Source organism: Mustelus asterias, chromosome 10, assembly GCF_964213995.1.
Source record: "Mustelus asterias chromosome 10, sMusAst1.hap1.1, whole genome shotgun sequence".
NCBI lineage: Eukaryota > Metazoa > Chordata > Chondrichthyes > Carcharhiniformes > Triakidae > Mustelus > Mustelus asterias.
This window is the reverse complement of record NC_135810.1, coordinates 77,520,407-77,536,499: the sequence shown is the minus strand read 5'-3', so window position 1 is coordinate 77,536,499 and position 16,093 is coordinate 77,520,407. Positions and strand designations below refer to the sequence as shown.

The 16,093-nt window shown below is 41.3% G+C and overlaps 1 protein-coding gene across 3 annotated transcripts in view; it reads right to left on the bottom strand.

Moving 5' to 3' along the window:
* nck2b (NCK adaptor protein 2b) overlaps nucleotides 1–15,580 on the bottom strand; it is an 84,085-nt gene extending 68,505 nt beyond the window's left edge. For 2 of the 3 annotated variants that reach the window (XM_078221974.1, XM_078221976.1), the window contains exon 1: nucleotides 15,399–15,580. The gene's annotated coding sequence lies outside the window, so the exon portion shown is untranslated. The remainder of the gene's footprint in view (nucleotides 1–15,398) is intronic. The other variant, XM_078221973.1, reaches the window with a different exon arrangement.
* Nucleotides 15,581–16,093: the final 513 nt, after the last annotated feature.

Sequence of the window (16,093 nt, the reverse complement as noted above, 5' to 3'; positions counted from 1 at the left end):
AATGATCACAGCATCAAAAAATAATAAATAGCAGAGGCAGACCTAACCAAACACTCAGTAACTGCTCACTTCAAATTTGTTTAAAAATGTCAAAATATCAATACCCCATTCAATCATATGGACTCAAAGCATCAACTCGATTTCTCTCACCACAGATGCTGCCAGACCTGCTGAGTTTTTCCAGAATTTTCTGTTTCTATCACCATTCACTTTAACTGGTAAAGAGCTGCAGATTGTCTGTGTCCCCAACAACACCCAAACAATGCAACTTTAACCCAAAAGATCTTCATACACAAATAAAGAAAACATTTACATTGTTAATTGTAGACAAGACACAGAAAATAAGGTACTTTGGAGATAGTGCCAACTATGGTAGTGTCACCAGCACTGCAGAAACAACAGCAGAATTAACTCTGCCCAACAGTCCAAGGATGGGAACATCCTTGCTGCATCATGAATGGTGGTCTTTTCCCTAAACATACACTATAATCAAAAATGTAGTACATCCCACCTTATTACATTTAAAGATTTTGTGTGAACTGCTTACATGATCTAAGTTGGTAGGAGTTCTTGGAGCACATTGATATGCCTGACTGATGCCTTGATAGCAGAAACATAAGCACATGATTAAAGTCGAATAAAATGAACTTTAAATAAAACATTGTAAACTACTGACACTGGAAAAGGTTCTAACAGTATGACCAGATCCCCAGCTGTCATTATTAAAGTACTGTATCTACTTCAACTTTTATTCCTTCTCCTGAATATAAAGCTATTAGAATCATGAAGAAGTTCCTCTATAACTCAAAGGGTAAAGTGAGCTGTATGTGGAAAGCTAGGCACAATTCGAGCATCCCCAAACCACAAAAAGTATTTTATATCTAAAACCCTAAGCTTGTGCGACAAATTGGGCATCTATTTACAATTTCAAGACCATATCCATCACAGCTAGAAATCTGAGAGAAAGCACACGAACAAATACAAGACCGCATTGCCCTCAGAACAACTTGCTCATGCCAGAAATACAATTAATCCAGCTATTTTCTGCTGTTGTTCAGACAGGAACGTTGGCCAGCACATACGTGGAAGAACCTTTAAGTGTCATGGAATCTTTTAGTTCTACGTGATTAACCAGAACGTGCAGATTGAGCTTGTTTTAATGTTGTGTGTGAAAGATAATACTTCTGACAAGGCAGCACCCTTTAGGTATTGCACTTCAGTGTTAGCTAGATTACGTATTTCTAGATTGTGTTTATTATAAGCTTGGATCTGCCTTAGATGCAGTTTTCTGATACAACCAGTTACTCCTGTCAGAGCACCTTACATTCAGGACTATGACCTTACTGTTCAATTCCCAATTACATTATAGCATAAGGATGGTCAGCGTAACTTCAGGGTGCAATCAGAAAATAAAATGCCAATCTGCAATGTGGAAAATCAAAGCTAATGGTGTAGGTATAACAATCACAGATAGAAAAGTTGCCTACAGAAAACAGAGTGTATGCATAAATGGCTCTTTTACTGACTGGCAGGATGTGACAAATGGAGTTCCAGAGGTCTGTGCTGGGGCCTCACTCTTCTACAATTTATACTGACTTAGAGGATAGGTAGGTAAATCAAAGGGACAGATGGGTTAAGTGAATGGGCAAAAGTTTGACTGATGGAGTATATGAGAAAATGTGAACTTGCCCACTTTGGCAGAAAGAACAGAAAAGCAGCATATTATTTAAATGGAGTGAGATTGCAGATAGAATCACAGATTCACTACAATACAGGAGGCCATTTAGCCCATTAAGTCTGCACCAACTCTCTGAAAAAGCATCTGACCCAGACCCACTAGGAAGAATGTGCAAACTCCACACAGTCACCCAAGGCAGGAACTGAACTTGGGTTCCTGGCTCTGTGAGGCAGCAGTGCTAATAACTGTGCCACCCCTTGGTAGTCAAGGGGGACCTAGGTGTCCTGGTACATGAATCACAAAAAGCCAGTATGCAGGTACTGCAAGTGATCAGGAAGGCAAATGCTTATTGTAAGGGAAGCAGAAAATAAAAGTGGAAAGGATTGTTCAAATTGCACAGGGCATTGATGAGGCCACATCTGGAGTACTATGTACAGTTTTGGTCTCCTTGATTAAGGATATAAATGTGTTAGCAGTTCAGAGCTGGCTCACTTGACAAGTCAAAATGCACTGGTAATGTACATAGACAGTACAATTCTTTGAACAGAAGATTCACTATTAGCCCCCTTAAATAGTTAAGATGTACATTATTTACTCTCATATAGTGAATGCTGAGCCAGCACACTATATAGGAAGATCGACAGCACCCGCCTGCATGGTAAGCTGAACATTACAATAAGTTTTTTTGTACTCTTGTTTCTCATTGAATAGCTTAATTCTAAATAAGGAACTGATTGTTTAGTTATGGTGGTCCTACCTCATGTTGATCTAACCCTACATCACCTGGCATTGTGGATGCAGTAATAAATTCTGTAATATCTGAAGTACAAGCTGCCAGTGTAATGTGCTACGGTTGCACATGATTAGGATCATGCACTCTGATCAGCTTGCCTAAATAAAAATTGACAACCTTGCTGTGATAATCTTCCCTTGAAAATTTGACCATTTGTAAAGTTTAGTTTGCAGAGAGTAGCGTCCATGCACTGGTTTCTTGCAGTTCCTTTACTAAAACTGGCTACCTAATTCCAAATGTTGTTCTGTAACACCACTGTTAAGATAGGAAGTTAATTTTAGCTACCTGTACTTAAATAATTTGTGCATAGGTATCACTTTTGCAAACTGATATCACTTCTGCAATGATTTGCACTCATAGAACACTTTTAACATGGAAGAAAACCCAAAGCACTTCACAGAGGAACAGTTAATGAATCAGTTTTCTCCTTTAAGGCTCTGTTTAGAACCCATGTGTTTAACAACACATTTGGTCAAACCTCGTAATGCCTCATTCTTTCGTATTAGCGGGGATTTTGTTCTGATGACTACTCTGAATTGTTTTAGATGCTATCAAAGATGGCGCTGGAGTGAGGCAACTTCTTGCAAGCTGTGCCCAGCATACCTTCAAATTCTATCTTTTACTTTCATTCAATGCTTCTCAAACTTCATTCTAACTCTTTTAAACTCTCTAACAATGCTTTAGACCCGAGCTATGACTGTAACACTACATTCTGCACTCTATCATTTCCTTCTCTATGAACGGTACGCTTTGTCTGTATAGCGTGCAAGAAACAATACTTTTCACAATGCTAATACATGTGACAATAATAAATAAAATCAAAATAAAATCAAAAATATCTGGAATGAGAAAAATGAGAGGCAATCATATTGAAACATACAGGATCCTGAGGGGATTTGACAGGATGGATGCTGGAAGGATGATTCGCTTTGAGTGCGAGACTACAACTAGAGGACCCCAGTTTAAAAATAAGTAGTCTCTCATTTCAGATGAAGGTAAGGAGATTCTTTTTCTCTAAGAGGTCTCATGGGTCTTTTGACTCTCTTCTGCGAACAGCGACAGAGACAGAATCACTGAATATTTTTAAGGCAGAGGATAGATAGATTCTTGACCAACACGGTAGTCAAAGGTACAAGGGGATAGCTAGGAATGTGGAAATGAGGCCACAATCAGTTCAACAATGGTGTTATTGAATGGCGGAGATGCTCGAGCGGCCAAATGGCCTCCTCTTGCCCCTAATTCTTAATTACGTTTGTACTTTTACATAACTCAAATCCAAAATTCCATTCTGTGAAGCAAAATTATCAAAAATCCCAAAATATGACAATGCTCAACCCACTGTTTCCACTGAAACTGTTTCCAACCGTCACTTTAAAGGTCGGAATTTCAGAGCATGTTTTCCAGCCAGCCACTCTGAAAAACACAGAAGTTCACTAATACAGCTGAAACTTACAAATTCACCGCTACCTGAATATTCAAGGCACATTATTAGAAACGATACTGTCATTTACTTTGATTTTAGTTCACGGAGAAAACTTTCACTTCACAAAGTTGGGTTGAAAAGCCCAGATGTTCCTGTCGCAGTGACCACTGGAACACTGGACCATGAATAATCCACTGAAACTACCAAGGCAACTTCAGATGGCTACAGGTGCACAGAATTTGGGAGAAATCCAGAATCTGCTGTCACTGATTCAACACTTCTCCAGAAGGTTAACTTTTGTACCCAACCCCCAAAATATGGGCAGAAACTTCCATCTCCATTGGAGGGCCGAAGGGCCCTCCAATGGAGATGGAAGCGCCTGTTTCCTGTGCTGTACTGTTCTTTGTTCTATCTCGCTATAAAAAGCCTCGTACATTTTGTTGAATGAGAAGGGCACAGTAGCTTTATAATTACAGGTTAATACCCTGACTAGTCCTGAAAAGTCAATTTTATATTTATGAGATGTCAAATTTTTCCAAAGTACAAAAATCCCACATTTAAAACTTATTTCCTTTTTAAAAGCTTAATTTAGTTTATTTTTAACCAAGCCATAATCATTCATTTCGCTTTCTGAAAATTTAAATGAAAAATAAAAATTATTATGTGCTTTCAACTTCCTTGTTGTGCATGTGTGTGAATACTTTGATGCGCTTGTCTACCTACCTGCTCATTGACATCACTGCTGCTGCATGTCAAGGCATCTCCTTGACTTGCCGCCAGATTTAAACTACTAGTGGGGATAGGGAGAAATCATGTCAGGGAGATCACCAATTCTTTCTGGGCAACTTTCTTAAGGGTCAGAGGCAAGTGCTGAGCATAAAATATGAGTCAAAATGTCTCCAATGAATGGAAATAAACCATATTGAAAGCATTTACATTTCAAACAAAACAGCAGTCTGCTCTGCGGAGCACTGGCTAGCTACTTTGATCAGTAATTTGATAATGCTCAACTCAGATCCATGGGCTCAGAGTTTGCCCAGGGGCTTAAGAGCAATCTACACAAGCAAGCTGTCCTCAAGAATAAGTTAGCTCCATAAATGAACCTGACCTCTTTATTTCTAGGTTTTGAATTCATCACGAGAGGGACGTATCCCTCTTCGAAGCAATTTTTCCCTTCTTCAGTTTCAATGCACAGAGCGGGACAACCAGGAAGTGAAAGCCACCTGAGGGGGAAGATTTTGCGATACCACATACTTTGTGTATAGCTTATTCCTATATACCAATTCTGGGATTTATTTGTAATAGGATGTATATTACCCATGAAATAATCCTAACTTATTCTTAAAACAGAAAAGGTCGCATTTCTTGAAAATCTTCATGCAGCCTCAGGTCCTGAAAAGTATCAGAAAAAGCCTGTTCATTAGACACCACAGCTAAGATTTTCCAGTGTGTGCTTGTCAGCCCACAGTTTCCTGTCCATTAAAATGGATGGAGGGAAAACATGGGCTGGTGAGCACACAAGCCAAAAGTTGCAAGCAAGTTATTTCCAGAGTCACTGGGAAAGTTTACACAGAAATTTGATTTTTTTTTAAAATAAACTTTAATGGGTCAAGAAGATTGGTGACAATGATTACATTATTATTAGGTAATTCCCAATGGAAACATACTAAAACACACGTCAGGGGACCAACTAGATCAGATTTTTATAAAGTGATTTGCATCATTAATATAAAAAGATTCAGCTGACAAGGTGAAAACAATTCTCTAAAAGAAGTCTCATTTCTTAAATATATATCTTCAAAATATGTTCATACACAGGTGATGTTAAATATTCATCTATCAACTTCAAAAGTTAACCACAAATCACAACAGTGTTTCCCAAGTGTGACCCAATTTTAATGCCTCAGACTTTATAATCTACCTTTTCATGTGCTAGTTGTGCAACAGCATTCAGGCCTCAAAGGTCCGTCCATTAGGTCATGCTCACCATTAGAAAAAAAATGCAAGGATTTAACGGGGCCTCACTGCTGTCCGTATTCAGTCTGAGCTCCATAGCAGCTACTGCTGCCTCAGAGCTCGCAACCGCAAAATCTCATCTTGTGCTGTTAGGGCCCTGAACCAGGATCCCAAATTACATTAAGAAGCCAGACTCGACCCCAACAATTGTTTTATTTGGGCATAAAAATGAGGATAGAATACTTTACTCCAGGAATAATTCTACTGACATATTAGGGATCTTTTATGATAAACCAAACTGTTACCCATTTGAACAATATTTAAACATGAAATGAAACGTGTGTATGAAATGAATAATGTGCAGATAGTTTGGGTCATGTTGAGATCAAAGAGGATGAGGCATTGGGGGTCTTGAAAAACATTAAGGTAGAAAAATTCACAGGGCCTGATGGGATATATCCCAGAATACTGAGAGAGGCAAGGGAGGAAATTGCTGGGGCCTTGAGAGAAATCTTTGTATCCTCACTGGCCACAGGGGAGGTCCCAGAAGATTGGAGAAGAGCCAATGTTGTTCCTTTGTTTAAGAAGGGTAGCAAGAATAATCCAGGTAATTACAGGCTGGTGGTAGGGAAATTATTGGAGAGGATTCTTTGAGACAGAATTTACTTCCACTTGGAAATAAGTGGACATATTAGTGAGAGGCAACATGGTTTTGTGAAGGGGAGGTCGTGTCTCACTAATTTGATTGGGAAGTGACAAAGATGATTGATGAGGGTAGGGCAATGGATGTTGTCTACCTGAACTTCAGTAAGGCCTTTGACACAGTCCCTCATGGCAGACTGGTACAGAAGATGAAGTCACATGGGATCAGAGGTGAGCTGGCAAGATGGATACAGAACTGGATTGGTCATAGAAGACAGAGGGTAGCAGTGGAAGGGTGCATTTTTGAATGGAGGGCTGTGACTAGTGGCGTTCCTCAAGGATCAGTGCTGGGACCTTTGCTGTTTGTAATATACATATATGATTTGGAGGAAAATGTAACTGATTTGATTCGTAAGTTTGCGGACGACACAAAGGTTGGTGGAATTGTGGATAGCAATGAGGACCGGAGGAGGATACAGCAGGATATAGATCGGTTGGAGAGATGGCAGATGGAGTTTAATCCGGACAAACGTGAGATAATGCATTTTGGAAGGTCTAATACAAATGGGAAATATACAGTAAATAGCAGAACTCTTAAGAGTATTGATAGGCAGAGGGATCTGGGTGTACAGGTACACAGGTCACTGAAAGTGGCAACGCAGGTGGAGAAGGTAGTCAAGGTGGCATATGGCATGCTTGCCATCATTGGCTGGGGCATTGAGTTTAAAAATTGGCAAGTCATGTTGCAGCTTTATAGCGCCTTAGTTAGGTCGCACTTGGAATATAGTGTTCAATTCTGGGTGCCACACTACCAGGAGGCTTTGGAAAGGGTACAGAAAAGATTTACCAGGATGTTGCCTGGTATGGAGGGCATTAGCTATGAGGAGAGGTTGGAGAAACTTGGTTTGGAACGACAGAAGTTGAGGGGTGACCTGATAGAAGTCTACAAGATTATGAGGGGCGTGGACAGAGTGTATAGTCAGAAGCTTTTTCCCAGGGTGGAAGAATCAATTACTAGGGAGCATAGGTTTAAGGTGCAAGGGGCAATGTTTAAAGAAGATGTGCGAGGCAAGTTGTTTTTTTACACAGAAGGTGGTGGGTGCCTGGAACTCGCTGCTGGGGGAGGTAGTGGAAGCAGATATGATTGTGACTTTTAAGCAGTGTCCGGGCAAATACACAAATAGGATGGAATAGAGGAATATGGTCCCTGGAAGGGTTGAGGATTTTAGTTCAGATGGGCAGCATAGTCGGTGCAGGCTTGGAGGGCCGAATGGCCTGTTCCTGTCCTGTAATTTTCTTTGTTCTTTATTCCAAACTTATTGCTGTTTCAGTTCTAAATAAACAACATCCTTCTTACAGACTCAAAAACCCCAGTTAGCAACCATAAATACACTTGCTGTAACGGGTGTAGTCAGTCTTGAAGCTTTCAGAGAGATTTTGTGGAGAGAGCAGCTTGAAGACCTCGATCTTTAAACAAAGCCCAGCCAGAACTCAAAAGCTGTTTTCGTTCTGCTACATACCTAGATCCTCCCATTAATTACACTATCACATGACCCTACCAAGCTAAACCCATCTTCCATTCCTTTAATCAAAAACCCCAGGGAACCATTTATTTTTGTAAACTAAAGTCCATTAGCTCTCTCCTAAGTAAACACTACGTGGCTACAATGAGTAATTATCTTGCTTTCCCAGCATCTGAGTTGCTTTCTTCTAGACATACCAACAGCTGTAGTAAAAAACTGAACTTTAAAACAGTCCCCTTAAACATGAATATATCTGTCTATCCATAGCAATAACACACTATCATCACTGTGTCACCAGTGGGGCCTCGACCCACAGTTTAGAAAGCCCTGAACTACAAGAAGAAAATTTTCGCTTTCACTATTGCTATTATGGTACTTTATAAACCACTACAAATAATTAAATTGGTTTTTCCAAACTGCAGGCTATGGCAAAAAAACCCGAAAAAGTCGAACATTCACATAACGTCCATAAGCCAACATGAGGGTATTTTCAGTCCAAGATGAACTCAGGAATTTAAAACATGAGGTTTTCGAAATGTGCAAGACAAAGAGAGTCAAGCATTTCTAGAACAAAAATGAAGAGTTTCATACCATCCTCTGAGCTGGTATAAATTCTGCAACTATAACATACCCTCCGAGACTGCAGTTGAAATTTGGCATGTCAGCTACAACTCTCACCAACTTTTACAGATGCACCATAGAAAGCACTCCTTCTGGTTGTATCACAGCTTGGTATGGCTCCTGCTCTGCCCAAGACAGCAAGGAACTACAGAAGGTTGTGAATGTAGCCCAATCCATCATGCAAACCAGCCTCCCATCCATTGACACTCCCCGCTGCCTCGGCAAAGCAGCCAGCATAATTAAGGATCCCACGCACCCCGGATATTCTCTCTTCTACCTTCTTCCGGGAAAAAGATACAAAAGTCTGAGGTCACGTACCAATCGACTCAAGAACAGCTTCTTCCCTGCTGCCGTCAGTCTTTTGAACGGACCTACCTCGCACTAAAGTGATCTTTCTCTACACGCTTGCTATGACTGTAACACTACATTCTGCACTCTCGCATTTCCTTCTCTATGAAGGGCATTGCTTTGTCTGTATAGCGCGCAAGAGACAATACTTTTCACTTAATGCTAATACATGTGCCAATAATAAATCAAAATTTTCCTTCCTACCGCCCCAATCAGAAGCCGGATTCCTGGCTGATCTTTCCCCAGTTCCAAGATGAGCCATAGAATGCTTTTCGGAATGCCCCCCATTCAGTCTGCAAGCATAACCCCAAGTTTTTGATATTTGTCATTTTAATTCTCCATCTTACGCTCACATTAACATCTCTGTCTTTTGGCCTGATGTACTGTTCTAGTGAAAGCCAACAAATGCTCCTGCAACAGCACCTCATCTTTACAGCCTTCTGGACTCATCCTGGAGTTCAAAAATTTCAAAATAAATACTGACGCCCATTTATTTATTTTTCTTTACATGTTTTGGTTTTTCTTTTATTGTCGCTTTCAGACAGCAGCACATTTGTTCTAGGTACATTGTTTCATTCTTTCTTTTCCTTCTCTAGCACTATTTCATGTGGTTCTGAAGGGCTAACTCTTCTATTATTCAATCCCTCCTGTCTTCCAACATAGCAGACCTTCCTTTGTCCTTGTCATATCCATCCTTTGCTCAAAACCTGTTGCATTTCCAACTTCTCCCAGTTCTAATGAAAGGTCATCGACCCGAAACATTAGCTGTTTCTCTCTTCATGGATGCCGTCTAGCCTGCTGAGTGTTTCCAACATTTTCTGTTTTTATTTGCGTGAGTAATCTCTGGTTCTTTTGCCAATCACCTGAAATTATGACCTCAGGTAATGACTGGTATGACTCCAACCAGCAGACAGTTTACCCCCTAATACCCATTGATTCCAGTGTTGCTCAGGCTCCCTGATGCCACACTCAGTCGAATGTCAAGAGCTGTCACTCTCAGCTCACCTCTGGAATTCAGCTCTTTCGTCCATGGTTGAATCAAGACTGTAATGAAGTCAGGAGCTGAGTGACCCTGGTGAAACCCAAACTGGGCGCCACTGAGCAAGTTATTGTTCAGCAGGTGCTGCTCGATAGCACTGTTGATGACCCCTTCCATCACTTTACTGATCAAGAGTAGACTGATTTGGCGGTAATTGGCCAGGTTGTATTTGTCCTGCTTTTTGTGCACAGGACATACCTGGGCAATTTTCCACATTGTCGGGTAGATGCCAGTTTTGTAACTGTATTGGAAGAGGTTGGCTAGGGGAGCGGCAAGTTCTGGAGCACCAAGTCTTCTGATAACATTGCTGGAATGCTATCAGGGCCTTTGCAGTATCCACTGCCTCCAACCATTTCTTGATATCACGTGGAGTGAATTTAATTGGCTGGAGGAGGCCGAGATGGATCATCCACTTCTAGCTGAAGGTTGTTGCAAATGCTTCGGCCTTATCTATTGCACTGATGTGCTGGGATCCTCCATCATTGAGGATGGGAATATTTGTGGAGCCTCCTCCTCCAGTGAGTTGTTTATTTGTCCATCACCATTCATGACTGGATGTGGCAGGACTGCAGAGCTTATATCTGATTGGTTAGTTGTGGGATCGCTTAGCTCCGTCTATCACTTTCTGTTTACGCCATTTGGCTTGTAGGTAGTCCTGTTTGGTAGCTTCACTAGGCTGACACCTCGTTTTTAGGTATGCCTGGTGCTGCTCTTGGCATGCCCACCTGCACTCTCCATTGAACCAGTGTTGATCCCCTGGTTTGATGGTAATGGTTGAGTGGGGGATATGCCAGGCCATGAGGTTACAGATTGTGCTAGAGTACAGTTCTGCTGCTGCTGATGGCCCACAGCGCCTCATGCATGCCCAGTCTCGAGTTGCTAGAAATGTTCAAAGCCTGTCCCATTTAGCACGGTGATAGTGCTACGCAACACAATGGAGGTTATTCTCAACGTAAAGGTGGGACTTGTCTCCACAAGGATTAATTTCAGTTGTTCATATTCAGCACCAAGAGTCATTCATTAAATGCTGACCATGCTAAATTGCCCGTTAGGTTAGTGGGATCAACAGTGTAAAAGTCATCATTGTCCCAGATGACCATAGAAATCACTGGTGGTGATTTAACCTGCGGGTCATCATGTCTCAGGCAAGGGGCAACATTGAGAAGGCGGGGCCTCAGCCGGTACAGGAATTGAACCAGCACTGCTGGCATCGTTCTACATCACTAACCAGCTGTCCAGCCAACTGAGCTAAATTAACAGTATAAATAGGTGGGGTTATGGGAATAGGACTTGGGTAATATGCTCTATCGGAGAGTCAGTGCAGACTCGGTGGGCCGAGTGGCCACTTTCTGCACTATGGGGATTGTGATCATAGGTTACAATGATACTCTGAACTGACAGGCACAATATCATTGTTACATATTGCAATTATCTGAAGTATGAAAACTACAAATAGGTTTTTAAAAATGGCACTGCTAAACGACAGCCTGTACCTTGGCTAGTTTTGTCATGCTGTTGATAAAATTCCTATTTTTGGTCATGGCTTTTCCTCAGCTGTACAGAAAAATAGTTGTCTAAAAATCTGGCAATACTAGCCTGACTGCCCAAGCTTTCACAATACTCCCTGTGCCAGCAGTGAAGCGGTGTTATTTCCTGCAAATGTTTCATCGCAAAAATAAAATTTTTTAAATGTTCCAACACATTGTGCCCTACCATATTTCAAGAGAGCTTTCAAGGAGCAACAGTACCCATATGTAGTCAGGAAAATATCAAATGCCAGCGTGAGAATGAGTGACAAAGTTTATTGATTCAGACTGGTACCAACTACTTTTCTTCCAAACACTGCTTGTTGATTTGTCGTTTGAACCACAATTCAGAGGATCAGAACAGCAAAGTCAGAAAGCACATCTGGTACCCTTCAACTTTTGGAAATCTACCAAAAAGGTGGACTTCCTTTCAGTCATTTTCTTTGACTCAGAATATGTACAATGACAAACAGAAGCTAAGTCATATGTTTTTGGCTCTTTTATAAATGGGGTATTATACTTTTTAATAGGAGTTCACCTTAGTTCAGCTGTAGGAAACACTATATATATCTCGCTACAGTAATTACTGGAAAGCATGTGATGTTTCAAGTTAGGGCCCCCCCGCCAAACCAAAGTGTTTTAAACCAAAGCTGAGAATGTAAACATTTCAGATCCAGCCATTTCATCAAAACTGTCCTCCCAAGTTACTGGAAGAGAGCACAAATGTAATTTTTATGAATTTATATTAATACTGGAAAGTGTAACATATTTATATAACTGGGATATAGTTACCAACAAATGCTGTTTTGCTTTGACTTGGATATGTCTCACATTAGTCAGATGACAACTTTACACAAAAAATACAATGTCCTGACCTTTGCAATCAGTGGCAAAGCATTGGTGCTCACCATTGAACTTGAAGAAAACCAACCACACAACAATATCCATGATATGGATTTATCCTTTCCTGACATCAGTTTGATTCTGGTGCCAAGCCAAGGGAACCTCCAGGCATCCAGCAACAAATATATCGTCAAGCAGGGTGAACAGCCAAACACATCAAAATATTCTCAGATAGCCAATCAGGAAGTAAAATGTACTGAATCTTTCCACTTCTAGATAAAATTTTGGACAGCAAAATAAACCACTGGGATGTACACGTGGGATTAAGGTTGAAATGAGAAATATTAAGAGATATTTAAATTAATTTTAAAATCAGAATGGAGAAATTTGACATTCCACAAATATAGAATTACAGGGGCCGTGAAGATGCTCAGCAGTAATTAAAAACCCTGTTATACCTGATTTGAAAAAGTTTAAATTTCAAAAGGTTTGTACAGCAAGCCTAACATCAAAAAGGGAAAATCTTGACAATTCAGTGATTTTACTCAATTACAATCTGGGAGGACCACACGGGTCCTACAGGAAGCATTGAATCACTGTCTGCAACTTTGGAGTACTTGCTTTTAATTGCACAATTCCAGAAGTTGTTGTTAATTACACTGTCATTGCTACTGTCATTCTGGGATAATGTAAGTTGAAAGATAATGCTCCTTTTTAAAAAATGTACATGCAAGACTTTAGGTTACCAGATAGTATCTCTTTGTACAGATTAAGGCAGATTAAAACACAAAACATTACTTCGGAAATTTAAGATTTTATTTCAAGTGAATTCCGTTTTATAACCAAGTACGAACGATATGAAATGTTTTATTTTCACCCAGATACTTCTCATTAACACTAACTTGATTTTACAAAATAGAATTAAGCTGGAAAATAGTGGCATTCCATCCAGTATTTGACTGATCACTTGATAACAATGCTTTTAATTGTTGAGATCTCAATAGCAAACTTCTCCACAAAACTGTTTACTATTTTCAACATTTACAATTTTTTCCATAAATTAATCTAGAAGACACTCATACTCCTGGAACGTCATCAAGCTACGAGTAAGGAGAAACTTTTGTGCGATCTACATTCCAAGAGGTTTCAATTTCTCGACTGAAGGAAGCATTTATGCAATCCACTAACTCCCAATGAAAAAAAATTGTAAAATACATCAATGCTCAAAGAGAATTTCAATTACTGATGGAACTTTAATTGTAAGGTGTGTATTTTTGAATTGTAAAATCTTACATTTGGAGGTGCTATCTCATTCTGTAGTTTAAAGAACCACACACATATATAGCATTTAGCCATTAGATTTCTCTAATCTGCAAGACAACTTTTGATTTACCTGTCTAGATGCAGCACCCAAAGCCACTACTTGTTTCACTGACTTAGAATTCAAGAGTGGAATGGCCACAAAAGTTTGCATTTAAACAAGTCAGTCGTAATTCATCTTAAAACGACAATTAATTCTTAGTGGGTAAAGGCACCAAATACTGTAGCACTAAGTTACAAAGATCATAAACACTCAGCTCAAAACCTCCAATAAACCGACAGACTGGATAAACCTCCAATCTGTACAGAATCCTGGAAGTTACACTGGAAGAAACAAATTAAGAGTTGCTCTCGATTTAAATGCAAATACCTCCCATTAAACATTTGGAAAACTTACTTCGGTCTCCGTCACAAACACCATTCCCTGACGACCGATGTCAGAAACTGAACCAGATTATTCAAAGTCTCAGAGGTCCTATTTAACTCCAAGCTTCGTTTCCGACCCTATATCTTCTACATCATAAAGGTCATCTACTTAAGATGCCTGTAACCACCACCCCCCCCCCCCCCCCCCCGCCGCCTCAGTCCACTGCTCATGAAGCACTCACCTATGCTTTTATTACCTGCATGTTTGACTATTCTCCTATACTGCCTACCATCTTGCTCTTGGCATAAACTTGAGTCATCCAAAACTCTACTGCCAACATCCAAACTTGCACCTGATCATGTCAACACTTCAGAACTTTAAATTCTAATCCTCAAGTTCAAGTTGCGCCAGAACTCTCTGTTCCTTCCACTGTAACTTCCCCCTACAACTTTGCAAGAAATTTACATTCTCAACATGGCCTTCCCCAACTGCTTTCATTCCACTATCAATTTATGATTTCAACTGTCTCAAGCTCCGAGCTGTCAAATTCCATCCAGAAAACTGTCCATCTCTCTCACTGTGCTCCTTTATGGCTATGCTTAGAGCCGACCTCTTGGCCCTCTGTCAAGTACACTGGTAGATACACAAATGCTGGGTGAAAACTGCATTGAGCTCCACTGTGATGACAGTGACCACTGTTTAACATCTTGCCAACAATCAATATCCAAACATATTCTCTGGAGAGTTTCCAGAGGAACCTGTGAAATCAACTGCACCGCACCATTAGGAAACTGAGTGTGGAGAGGAAATTAAAGGGAAAAATAAACGAGAAAATAAAGTATGTAGGTGGCCCAAGACGCATGGTGGGTTTAAAAATGGACATTTCTAGTAACTCAGTGGGCAGCCTTTCTACCTATGCAACACATCTGAAAAACAAAGTGGGTGGTATTTATTACACCATGAATTGGAAATTGCAGCCCAACAAATACTATAAAATCAACAAACAACATTGGAGTTTCACTTCAACACTAAAAAATGAAAAAGGAGAGCTAAATGTGAAGTGAGTTGTACTTTTTGGATGAATTTATGGTGTGTTGCTTTTGTCTCTTTTTCTGAGGATGCTCCTTTCTGCTCTGCTTCCTGCCGGATGGTTACTGGAAAACCAGGAGCTCGGAGTTTGTCCAGTGACAGTTGCCGAGTCCCTCTCTCCCCGGTACACGATGGTGCAGAGCCCCGGGGCCGGGCCCGGAAGCCGAGAGGCCGCGACCGCAGCAGCAGCGGCGGCGGCAGCGGCACCGAGTGCCCACAGCCGCCAACACTCACCTCCAGCCTCGCCCGCTCCGCTCCTCCTTCTCTCAGCCGCCTATATCGTCCGCTCTTTTTCTTCTGTCTCCCCTCCAATGCTTGGTGCCGTCGCCGAGCGGCCAGAATTATTCCTCCTTTTCCTCCTCCAGATCCCGATTCACTCTCCTCCCGGGATCAGGTCAAATGGACTGCGCCAGGAATGGTCCAAGTGCGCAGGCGCGGTGCCGTTCCGCTGGTCAAGGTGCGCAGGCGCGGTGCCGTTCCCCCAGGTCGGCGTGCGCAGGCGCGGTGCCGTTCCCCCAGGTCAGCGTGCGCAGGCGCGGTGCCGTTCCTAAGGTGGCACAATGGGCGGCACAGTGGTTAGCACTGCTGCCTCAGAGCACCAGGGACCTGGGTTCAATTTGGGCCTTGGGTGACCGCCAATGTGGAGTTTGCACATCCTCCCTGTGTTTGCGTGGATTTCTTCAGGTTTCTTCCCACAGTCCAAAGATGTGCAGGATTGGCCATGCTAAATTGCCCTTAGTGTCCCAAGATGTATTGGTTAGGGGGATTAGTGGTGTAAATGTGCAGGGTTATAGGGGTGGGCCTGGATAAGACGCTCTGCTCCGTCAGAGAGAGTTGGGCCAAATGGTCTCTTGCACTGAAGGGATTCTATGATAAGTTCTCAAAATTGTGCACCTAAAACATTTCCAATATTTCCCATCTTCAT